General features: G+C 44.8%; 1 protein-coding gene across 1 annotated transcript in view; it reads right to left on the reverse strand.

Annotated features, from left to right (window-relative positions):
* Positions 1-12848, reverse strand: part of GDI2 (GDP dissociation inhibitor 2) — a 533972-nt gene that overhangs the window by 334941 nt on the left and 186183 nt on the right. The window lies entirely within an intron of this gene.

Below are 12848 nucleotides of genomic sequence, written 5' to 3' on the forward strand. Positions count from 1 at the left end.
ACTACCTGTGATGATGAAATACTGGACAGTTGGAATCTGTACACACGGTCTTAAAATGACAATAGCCGTGTAGCTGTTCTTGTAGCACCAGGAGCAATGTAAAGACACACCACCTGCACACCAGGACAGCGCAGAGGTGAGCTCGCTATTAGTTTCTAAGTATTTCCAACACTTCTGTCTTTGGAGTTTTCTTTTTAAATGTTTAAATCAAACGCCTTGGCTAACATTTAATCAGGGTCCTGTTATTCATGCACACCTCAACATGATTGTGTTTTGGAATATTTACCACAGTTCTTCCCTTGTAAATATACCCTGAATATTGAATAAATAGTTGCTCAATGAATTAATTGATTAATTATAATCAAAGTCTGGACACTAGAAGAATAAAGAAGAAAAAAAAAAAAGAAATCTGGCTGGGTGCAGTGGCTCACGCCTGTCACCCCAGCCCTTTGGGAGGCTGAGGCCGGCAGATCACCTGAGGTCAGGAGTTCGAGACCAGCCTGGCCAACATAGTGAAGCCCTGTCTCCACTAAAAAATCCAAAATATCAGCCGGGCGTGGTGGTATGCACCTGTAATTCCAGCTACTCGGGAGGCTGAGGCAGGAAAATCACTTGAACCCGGGAGGTGGAGGTTGCAGTGAGCCGAGATCGTGCCATTGCGCTCCAGCCTGGGGAGCAGAGAGACACTCCATCTCAAACAACAACAACAACAACAACAACAACAACAACAACAAAAGAGAGATCTGTGCTTGGAGCTTCCAAGGGACAGCAAGAGATAACGTGGTGGAAGGTTGTGGAGGATAGAGGTGGCACTTGTTAGGATAGGGAGCAGGTCTGAGAGGGGAAATTAGAAGGCACCAAGGGCAAGCTTTTCACACTACCCAAACGTTCCAAACCACCACATAAAATGTGTTTTCTCTGCTTTGCTCTTATTTTTCCTCTTCTTTTTACCCCTCCTTTTTCTCTTTCTCTCCTGCTGTTTTCCATTTTGAACACTTCTTCTCTTTAAACTTCTATCCCACTCATTATACCAAGATCAAACAATAACATATACTAATAATTTAGACCTTCTTTTCTTTGGATTTTTAAATTTGTTTTTGAGTGAAATACATGTTTATTGTACAAAAATTTATATGATCCAAAAGGGGAAAATAATAAAAAGTATATTTCCCTCTACTTTCTGTCCCAAGCTACCCACTTCCCCTCCCCGAGACAAACCAGTTTCTTGGTGTGCATTTGTCCAGAGAGTTTTCTAAGCGTGTAGAAGCATGTTGCATACATAGTCATCAGTGCCGTCTAGACGCTCAGGAGGCAGACAAGGAGATGGATTTGGGATTGCAGGATATTGATTGGGATCAACATCTGTGAAAAGACAGGGAAGGAGACAGGACCAGGCAGCGGGAGAAGCCAAACTGCCACACAACCTTTGCCAGCCGTGGGAGCTGCAGAGCACCTGGCGGGTCAGTCATCCTGGGGTGCGCCGGCATGGCCGACCCTGTCTGCTCCCGCCACGATCTGTCATTTTGGATCCCCTGAAGAAGGGTATCCTTGTGGGTGAGGTAGTTCTCTGCAGCTGAGGCCCACCAGCATACAACTGTGGCTAAAGTATATCTGCTGTTAGCTCCCAGCAGATGGCTATGTCCTTCGCTAGGGGCCTGGTTGGGGCACCTCTGTGTTCCCCTTCATCCATCTCAACACTGCTCGGATAGACTTCTCCATGGACACCAAGAAACAGGACCTCCAGCTTGCTGCTGACCTCTCTTCTGGGGAAACTGAGGAGAGGGAGGTTGAAAGGAAGACCTACAACTCCTGTGGCTGCCGCTGTCCCCGAGCCACAGCGGATGCTCATCCTCACCTGCACCCTGTGTCCCGGAGAGCCGCGGGCCCGGACAGCATCTTTGCTGGTCTTGGGGGCTTACCCGGTGGGGTAGTCAGCCCTCATCCCTGGGGGTCTGTGTCCCTGGTCATCATGTCCTTCTTAGACTAGAAAGGATACACTAGTCCAATTGGCATCACAAGTGGCACAAGGAGTGACTTGAGGAGCTGAGGTGCACCTGATCTGCTGATCCGGGTCATACAAAAAGCCCGAGGTGCCTAGGCTGCAGCTGCAACTCATAATCCACTGAGACTTTTGTGTCCCTTGGCAAAAGTGTGATTCCTTGGGGATCAGGACCTCCAGCCCTGCAGAGCCCAGAGTTGCAGGACTAGGAAACACAAGATCCACTGCTGGGTCGTCGGGAGCAATGATAAGGCCGCTTATGCCCTTTGGTTTCCAGACCCTTGTGTTCTTCCTACTTGGGGGGGTCAGACCATATAAAGCTTTTTTTTTTTTTTTTTTTTTTTTTTTTTTTGAGATGGAGTCTCGGTCTGTCACCCGGGTTAGAGTATAATGGCGCGATCTTGGTTCACTGCATGCCTGGCTAATTTTTTGTATTTTTAGTGGAGACAGGGTTTCACCCCATTAGCCAGGCTGGTCTCAAACTCCTGACCTCAAGTGATCTGCCTGCCTCAGCCTCCCAAAGTGGTGGGATTATAGGTGTGAGCCACTGGGGCCGGCAGTGTAAAGGCTTTTGATTCAAAGTGTATACTGCATTCTGGAGAGTGGTGCCCCACCGTCACAGACTGTCACCTCTGAGTTGACATTTTAGTGCCACCTTTAGCCAACTATTTCAATGCTTGGGCCAGCAGCTTCTGCGTGGTGCAGGCTGTGGTGTGATCTGCCTAGGGAAGTGGGAGTCTACGCTGCAGGGCTCCAGGACAGCCTCTGTGTCTCTTATCCTACCACTTCTTTCATGGCCCTACCATGCCATGGTAGGTGACCAAGGAATGACAGGGCTGACTGGTGTCACCAGGGCTGGCTTTGTCATTTTGTCTGCTTGATTGGTTAATGCATCTTCTGTGATGGACGCTTCCTGGGAGCAAAGTCATGAGATACAAATACCTTCATGCTTCACACTCACTCTGTATTTTTTTTTTTTTTTTTTTTTTTTTTTTTTTGAGACAGAGTCTCACTCTGTCATCCAGGTTGTAGTGCAATGGCATGATCTCGGCTTACCTGCAGCCTCCGCCTCCTGGGTTTAAGCAGTTCTCCCGCCTCCACCTCCAAGTAGCAGAGATTACAGGGGCCCACTACCACACCCAGCTAATTTTTGCATTTTTAGTTGAGATAGGGTTTCACCGTGTTGCCCAAGCTGGTCTTGAACTCCTGATCTCAGGTGATCCACCCACCTTGACTTCCAAAAGTGCCGGGATTACAGACGTGAGCTACCTCACGCAGTCTTTCCCAAATCTCTAACCAGAGAGCTAAGTCTTCTGTACCACTCACAAGTAGGTGTCTATTCGAATCTTAAACCACATCTCCTTCCCACACAGAGTGGATGGCTGGGTGCATCCCTCAATGCTCTGCCCATTGGAGGGATTTTCTCTCACTGTCATTTTTCAAGGCCACTCCTCAGTGAAGCTGTGCTGCATCTGCTGTCTATTTTTGGCTTGCATTTTTATAATGAACTTGCTTATGTAAAGCAAGCTCAGGCCTTTCCCTCCCCTGTGAGCTGGGGAGTCTTCCCCTTAGAAAGTCATGATCCTTTGCCCAGTGTTCAGTTCTAAGGCTATGATCAGTCCCAGAATCCATGGACCACCCTCCGCATCAGGAGGAAGGAATCTGTAGCACCACTGCAAGGATCCAGAGTAATAATTCCCCATCGGCCAGGCATGGTGGCTCATGTCTGTCTGTAATCCCAGCACTTTGGGAAGTGGAGGCGAGCGAATTACTTGAGGTCAGGTGTTCGAGACCAGCCTGGCCAACATGGTGAAAACCCATCTCTACTAAAAATACAAAAATTAGCCAGGTATGATAGTGGGCACCTGTACTCCCAGCTACTTGGGAGGCTGAGGCGGGAGAATTGCTTGAACCCAGGAGGTGGAGGTTGCAGGGAGCCAAGATCACACCACTGCACTCCAGCCTGGGTGACACAATGAGACTCCATCTCAATAATAAAAACAATCATAATAATTCCCCAGTCATTCACCAAATGGGACTGTAGCCCTTTACTTGGGCAAATATCCTATGGAAAGGAAAATAACCAACCATTTGAAGAATTAGTGTAGATACTGTTATCTTGAGACCTAAGGTTCGACTGTGGGTGTAGAGAGCAGAAAATAATGAAGTCCTTGGCAAGGCCCAGTTTATGTGAACCCACCTTGTGGTCCATTTTCCCAGTCTCTGAATATGCAATTGGGGTTGACATTCTTGAGAACTGGTACACTCCCCAAGGTGGTTCCTTGGTCTGTGGAGTGAGGGCATCATAGTGAGAAAAGCCAAAAGGGAGATGCTGAAGTTCCTCTTCTAAAATCAAGATAGAAAATTAAAGACAATATCACAGGCTGGGTGCGGTGGCTCACGCCTGTAATCTTAACACTTTGGGAGATTGAGGCTGGTGGATCACCTTAGGTCGGGAGTTTGAGGCCAGCCTGGCCAACATGGTGAAACCCCGTTTCTACTAAAAATACAAAATTAGCTGGGCACAGTAGTGGGCGCCTGTAATCCCAGCTACTGTGGAGGCTGAGGCAGGAGAATTGCTTGAACCTGGGAGATGGAGGTTGCAGTGAACTGAAATCGTGCCACTGCACTCCAGCCTGGGCAACACGGTGAGACTCCATTTCAAAACAAAGAAACAAACAAACAAAAAAAGGACAATATCACAGCCCGGGGCTGGCAAGGATGGCAAAGATGAGTGCCACGCTTAAGGATCTAAAGCAGGACTTGCTTAACATTTTAGACCTTGTGGGTCATGCAGGCTCCATTGCAGCCATTTGCCTTTGCCGTAGTAACACACAAGCAACTAGAGACAATCTGCGAATGAATGAACATTTTTGAGTGTGAATAAAACTTTACTTACTGACACCAACATTTGAGTTTCATACAAGTTTCACATATCACAAAATATGATTATTATTTTGATTTTTTTTACCAACTATGGGAAAATGTGAAAGCCGTTCGTAGAGCAAAGGTGGTATGAAAACAGGAAGTGGGCCAGATTTGGCCCGTGGGTTATAGATTGTGGACTACTGATCTAAAGGATGCAGGGGTGGTGGTCCCCATCATATTTCCATTAAATTCACCAGTCTGACCTTGGAAGAAACCAGAGAGATCCTGAAAACAACAGTAGACTACCACAAAGTCAGTGAAGTGGAAGCCGTAGTCGTAGCCATCAGAGCAGATTAACACAGCCTCGGGTAGGTTGTGTGCAGCATTACGATTTGGCCAAGTTTGTTTGTTTGTTTGTTTGTTTGTTTGTTTGTTTTTGAGACAGAATTTTGCTCTTGTTGCCTGGGCTGGAGTGCAATGGTGCGACCTCGGCTCACCGCAACCTCCCAGTCTCCCAGGTTCAAGCGATTCTCCTGCCTTAGCCTCCCGAGTAGCTGGGATTAAGGCATGCACCACCATGCCCCACTAATTTTTTATTATTAGTAGAGATGGGGTTTCACCATGGTCAGGCTGGTCTCGAACTCCTGACCTCAGGTGATCCACCCGCCTTGGCCTCCCAAAGTGCAGGGATTACAGGCATGAGTCACTGCACCCGGCTATTTATGTTTTAACTGTAAAAGAGAATCCGAAATAGTTGCAAGGGGGAACAATATGCATTCACAGTTTTTTTCCTAGGGCTATGTTAATTCTCCTGCCCTCTATACTCATGGGGAAGAGACTGGATGGTCCAGCTCTTCTGCTGAGCATCATGGGGATATTTCGCCAACCAGGATAGACGAGCACGAGGTAGCTAACTTGTCGGAAGTCTCCATAAGACACATGAGCTGAAGACAGTGGGACGGGACTCTTAATAATATGCAGGAGGCTGCCACATCCATAAAAATGTTGGAATCCACTGGTCAGGGGTATGCTGGGACACACACACCAAGTGACATACCCAGTTGTCTCTGACACCCATTTTTTTTTTTTTTTTTTGAGATAGAGTCTTGCTCTGTTGCCCAGGCTGGAGTGCAGTGGTGTGATCTTTCCTCACTGCAGCCTCTGCCTCCCAGGTTCAAGCGATTCTCCTGCCTCAGCCTCCCGAGTAGCTGGGACTACAGCTACCTTTTGTAGAATATCAGTGGACCCTAGCAACAGTCATCCAATCCCATGGTCCTTAGAGATATCATTTTCCCACACTTCTCAAACACCTAATACCACGCACCAGCTAGTGCCCTACCTTGCCCAGGTATCCCATCGCAGCGCACCTGGAAACTTTGCTAAAATTATGACTGTCCATGTCCGTTGCGGTTTGCTGTCTTTTCTTGGTCTCTCCATCTGGGCCTTTTATGTTTTTGGCAGGTTCTGTTATCTGATGTCCTACTTTCACAGCAACCTCTGCTCTAATTTGCTGAGCACAATCAGCCCAGGCCTCATCTCCTTTTCCCACCATATTGTCCCTTAAATATCTGCTTTAAGCTCTTAGTTTATAGAGGCTACCGCTCTATTACATTAACAAAATCTATGACTGTATACTTGGCCCGGGTGTCTGTTCCATCACAATCTCTTTCTGGGGCTATTTTACTTTCCCCCTTTTTTCTTGGTTTAACATTGTGTTGATCTGTGTTGGGTACATCTTTTCATTTTTGTGGAAATTTCTGAGTCAATTCCTTCCTAAACAAGCCATTTATATAGTTGTGGGTAGGGAATATCCTGAGATCCTGGTCAAGAGTAGCAGAAATTCTTAGACACAGGGAGGATGTGTGTAGAATCTGTTCTTTTAGCCTTTATTTCACTCCATCAGCAGCCGCAAAGATGCTTACAGTTTCTTTCCTTTACTTACCTCAGTCATAGTCCGCTTCCTGCAAAAGTGTGATTCCTCATCCCCCAAATCAGTGCCTCTTCTGCTTTTCCTGCATTGCAAATGCAGCCAGGAGCACACCCCATTTCTATTGGTCCAAGCAAGGGAATGTTGACTTTGCTCATCTATATAAGCCTCTTACTGTGCAGGGCTGTGCTATTCTGGTGCCTGAGGTATTCAGCGCAGAGAGCGTTATCCTGTCCTGTTTTTCTTTGCCTGCATATGGCAGACATTTCCTGTAGTCTAGAGTCAGACACGTATTCTGGTTAAAGACCGAGTCTGCGCTTCTGCTTCTCATCCATCTGTGGCTTCAGGTGATATCTAAGATGACAAAGAGCAGTGCCAACTCAACTTTTCCCTTTTAAAACTCAAGGGCTTGCTAAACCCTGGTAGTAAATAGAATTCTTAGTCAAATCCAAATAGAATTCTTAATTTAAAAACTATGATACAGATCTAGGATGAGTTTCTAAGAAACTAGACTCAGAAATTCCAAGATGGAATTCAAACATTTTAGGGAGTCATCCCAAATTTCCAGGTCTTACCTGAATGTTGTTAGAAATAAAAATGCTATCTTAGACTTGCCAATATGTTTCCTGTATAGAGACGGTGTGTCACAGTGAGTTGGGGCTCTGCCCATGTTTCCCTAGGAGAGCAAGGCGTGGAATTTCAGAGGACGGCTTTGGAACCTGGGAACTCTGGGTCCAGGTATTTATGACCTTGGGGAAATAGCTTCAAGCTGCCAAATGGAGATGATCACGGCTACCATGTAAACCTATAGGAGGATTACATTGGCTCAAATATGTAAATCACTCTTCCCAGAGCCTGGTGCATAGGAAGTGCTTGTTAAACGACATTATTGTCAGAGTGGGAAGAATGGCAGAGTTCCAGTGGGACTGGGGGGACTAAACAGTACAGTGCCGGAGATACGCCTGGTGGGAGCATCGCCGTCCCGCTCATTATTTAAATCATCTTCCCCTCATGAAGCAGCTTAAGATACTAAAAAGCACACTAACCCCAGTCAGGCAAACCTGGGTCCTCATCACAGTTCAGTCACTCACTGGTTGTCTGACTTCAGCAAATTCCCTAACCTCTGAGGATCAGTTTCCAGTTCTGAAAAATGTGCATAACAGCACTGGTCCTGTTGAGTCATTGGTAATGCATGAGATGATTTACATTAAAACCCCTGGCACACGGTTGGCAGTAGTTCTCCCCGACTCTCCTAGGAATGTTTTTCCTCTGTGCTGAGCTGTTGTCGCTGCTCTTTGCAACACTTTTGCTCCACGGAGGGGGAGGATGTAACTTGAAAGGGTTACTAATCCCTCGAAACCCTCAGATCACAGATAAACTCATTTCCCGATCATGCCACGTAAGCCAATGATCTGGCTTTGATAACCCGATCACACGTTGGGGACCACATTAAGGTTGCCACTCAAAGCTGTACTCCCATTCAAAGCGTTGCAGCAAGGTTTGCTGTTCTGTGCCTGTTCTCTGGGGATAGCACTAAAGGGCACAATGGAAAGGATAACAGTGCCCCAAGGAGACATCACTCACAGGTGAAGCTCTTAGCCTCATTGGCTAAGGAGTGGGAACCTCCCAGCTGGAAAAGGATAAAAACAGTTTATCATTTTATTGAGCATTTTAGGTGTGTGCATATGTAAACTTGGCACTTAAAAAATATCCACATGAGACCAGGTGCAGGCTTATGCCTGTGACCTCAACACTTTGGGAGGCTGATGTGGTGGATGACTTGGGCTCAGGAGTTCAAGAACAGCCCAGGCAATATGGCAAAATCCCCTCTGTACAAAAAAAAAAAAATACAAAAAAACTAGCCGGGCATGGCGGTGCACGCCTGTAGTCCCACCTACTTGGGAAGCTGAGATGAGAGGATTGCTTGAGCCTGGGAGTTCCAGGCTGCAGTGAGCAGTGATTGTGCCACTGCACTCCAGCCTGGGAGACAGAGAGACCCTGTGTCAAAAATATATCAAAATAAAAAATATCCATATGAAAGTCATAAATTGCACACAAAATTATATTTTTAAGAAAGTAAATTTCTTATTGAAACGATTAGTTTTCAACTAATCACTGTAATTAAAAAATGCATGAAAATCTTGTCAGACAAGCAGAACAGGCACCAATTAGGTGGAAGATGAATTAAAACTTAAAAAAGATTTCAGAAAATTCTATGTACTTTAAAAATTGATAATCTCCTTTGTTATATTTTTACTTTTATTTTTCTCTTTTTTGAGAAAATGAAGAATCCTTATAATCCCGATTTGGATTCAACCATATTGGCAAATATCTTATAGATACTTTGTATATATCTATATATTTTTAAAACAAAAATGGAATCCTTCCATGTAAATTATTTGTGTCTCAATATAATTGAATTTCCCTAATTTGTTATTGCTCACTAGTTTGTTCCTACGTTTTTGCTATTAGAAACCTTACAGAGCAGGAATAACTGTAGAGAATGATTTAGAAAGAAAAAAAATATAGTGAAAAACACTTAAAAATTTCTGAAATGGGCCGGGTGTGGTGGCTCACACCTATAATTCCAGCACTTTGGGAGGCCAAGGCGGATGGATCACTCGAGGTCAGGAGTTTGAGACCAGCCTGGCCAACATGGTGAAACACTGTCTCCACCAAAACTACAAAAATTAGCCAGGCTTCGTGGCAGGCATCTGTAGTCTTACCTACTCAGGAGGCTGAGGTAGGAGAATTGCTTGAACCCGGGAGGTGGAGGTTGCAGTGAGCCCAGATGAGGCCATTGCACCCAGCCTGGGCAACAAGAGCGAGATTCCATCTCAAAAAAAAAAAAAGAAAGAAAGAAAGAAAAAATTCTGAAATGGACGAAGCTGCTTAGAGATATACATGCCTGTAATCTCAGCACTTTGGGAGGCCGAGGTGGGTGGATCACCGGAGGTCAGGAGTTCGAGACCAGCCTGGCCAACACGGTGAAACCCCGTCTCTACTAAAAATACAAAAAAATTAGCCGGGTGTTGTGGCGGGCGCCTGTAGTCTCAGCTACTCGGGAGGGAGGCTCAGGCAGGAGAATGGCGTGAACCCGGGAGGTGGAGCTTGCAGTGACGAGATCGCGCCACAGCACTCCAGCCTGGGCCAGAGCAAGACTCCGTCTGAAAAAAAAAAAAAAAAAAAAAAAAAAATTAGCCTGGCATGGTGGCGGGCACCTGTAATCCAAGCTACTTAGGAAGCTGAGGCAGGAGAATCGCTTGAACCCAGGAGACGGAGATTGCAGTGAGCCGAGATCGCGCCACTGCACTCAGCCTGGGCGACAAGAGCAAGACTCCGTCTCAAAAAAAGAAAAAAAAAAAAAGAAAAGATACAAAAAAGGAGACAAAAATCATTCTCCACGGTGCACCGAAAGCATATCTACACACAGAATCCCTGGGAATACTTATTTTTGATCAAAATATAATCTGATCAAATTGTCTTAACTAGCTTGTCTTCCCTCCAGGGCCTGCACCTGTTTCTTTTCCCTGTTTCGGGGTCCCCTCGGCTCCATCCATGCTGCATACTGTAGCATTTCACCCAGCCTTTCCTGCTAGCCCAAACACCACCCTTATCTTCTTTCTTCCTGGAACAGCTGCCCTGCTAATTCCCAGTTTTCCATGAATTCTACCATCTGCTGCCTGCCTGCCTCCCGCCAGGCGCGGAGCACAGCTGGAGAAGATCACACGACTTGTTTACGCAGGTGTCACTACCTATGTTTGCTCTGCAGCCTCGAGGGGGCGCCCCAGCGCCTCTGTCTTGTCCCTCTTCTAAAGCTCCACCGTTTTGTGTGTGCTTCCTGGTAGTTGCATGGCCTGGGTTCTGTTCCTCCATTGGGTTAAGCTTTGGATTCTCAGTGCATAAAATAAAGATATTTGTTACTGTTGACAGGAAATGCAGGCAAGCATGAGACTGCTCACGTACTAGGAAATGAAGTAAGGCAGCTTTCCTTCTGGAAGTTAAACTAGAAAATTCCTAAACGGTCTGTAAACCAAAAAATTACTTGCGTATGTATGATGGAATGATTTGGGAACAAATGCACAAATTTTCAACCAAAAAGGGAGGAAGGAGTGGTCTCAGACTGCAGAGTGGAGACGCCAAGCAGATTAGGGAGTATGGGTAGACAGCAGATTCAACCTGGAGGAAGTCCTGCAGTTCTGGGCCTCCTAATCAGGGCCTTTGCACACCCACCTGTGCTTTGATCGTGGGTGGGGAGAGACCCAGTCTAGACAACTTCTATCTTTGCTCTTCTTCCTTTTTCTGTTTACACACTATTACTTTCTGCTTCTTTTATTGACCAAGTACTTCCTTCTGCTTTTCACATTTTTATTTTATTTCCAGTTGCTTTCACAAGTGCTTAATTCACTTAATTCCAAGTTTTTAGTTGATACAAAAACTTAAAACCATAAATTTTCCTCTTAGTACTATCTGAGCTAAATCCCATGAGTATGTCGTTTTCATACTTTTCTAGATATTATGTTATTTTGATTTTGTTTTCCTTTTTGTTCCAAGTGTTATTTGAGCATTTAAAAATTTTCAAGGGGTAGGCATGCTTTATTTTCTGTTTTTTTTTCATTAATTTCTACTTTTATTGAATTGCTGCAGATAATATTACCCATATGATTCTACTTACTGGACTATATTAAGATTTTTCTCTGTGGTCTAAAATAGGACTAATTGTTGTGAATATTCCTTAGACACTAGGAAAGATGTTATGTCTATTTAGGGGACAGCATTTGATATCTATCCTAGGAATTGTATTTTTAGGTATTCTCAATCCTCATTTACTTTTTGTACCCTTAGTCTGGCAAGGAATGTGCCAATTATTTCTGCCTATTCATTCACTCCTACAGTGTTTGCTATGAATAATGAGATTATGTGATTTGGTGCAAAGATTTTCCTATTTTTCCCATTTTTTTCTTGATTGTGAATTGTGCTTCTCAAGATTATAAAATGCCCTTCTTACTCTTACTTAATGCTTTTTGCCCTGAAATCAACGTTTGAGTAAGTTGTTTGTGATTCCTGATTTTTAAAAATATTTTTTGCATTATCCTGGTATAGCTTTTCCAATCTTGTATTTTTCAAACTCAGAATAACTTTAGTACTTTCTTGTATACAACACTGAGTTGCATGATGGTTTGGGCTCCAATCTGAGGTTGTAGTTTTTTAATAGGTAAGCTTAGGTCTATATTTCTTCTTGTGAGACATTTGGTCTTGTTCTGTCATATAGTTTGGTTGTGCTTTCTGTTTTGTAACTTTTTCAAATATTTCCCTATATTGGTTTGTTTTGCTGTGTGTGTGTGTGTGTGTGTGTGAGTGTGTGTGTGCATGTATGTGTGGATTATTTGAAAACTTTGTAGTTTTGTTCTGGGTTACCCTCAGAATTATACCATCCCATGACGTCTTTAATCCTCTCTTTCTTTAGATTGTCTTTTGTCTCTCCACTATATTTCTTTTTTCCCCCATTTCCCGTTTTCTTAATCACTGGATTTTAATGGATTATAGTAACTTTCTTGGTATATTCCTTCCGACTAAGACGTCTGCTTAAATCTCTACTATTTGATTTATCGGCTTGAACTTTGAGACCCAATTACAGATGTAAAAATCATATTAACCCGAAGTCCCACGTTCCCTTCCCCTCCCTACTTCTGTCAGCGATGTCGTTTTTAAAGACCGAGGCTTTATAGCATTGACATTCTTCTCTGTACCCCTAATCGCGGCATCTGTTTCCTTAATCTTACGCTTAACCCCGTGCTCCTTGCCATCCTTTTGCAGCATCTCGCCTATGCAGACTTATTTTCAACTTTTTGCTTATATAGGAGAGGTTTTGAATGAATGAGAGCGAGGGGCCTGGAGGGACTTCCCCCACCTCCCCATCAGAAAGCCGGGCCTCGGACCACTTCTCCTCCTCACCATCTAGGGGCGCTGCCGCGCTCCCCAAACCTTGTGGAATTTCGAAAATGTGCGCCAGGGCGACACCTCTTGACGGTAGAAGACGACGCCGGCGGAGGG

Source organism: Macaca thibetana, chromosome 9 (assembly GCF_024542745.1).
Source record: "Macaca thibetana thibetana isolate TM-01 chromosome 9, ASM2454274v1, whole genome shotgun sequence".
In the NCBI taxonomy this organism is placed as follows: domain Eukaryota; kingdom Metazoa; phylum Chordata; class Mammalia; order Primates; family Cercopithecidae; genus Macaca; species Macaca thibetana.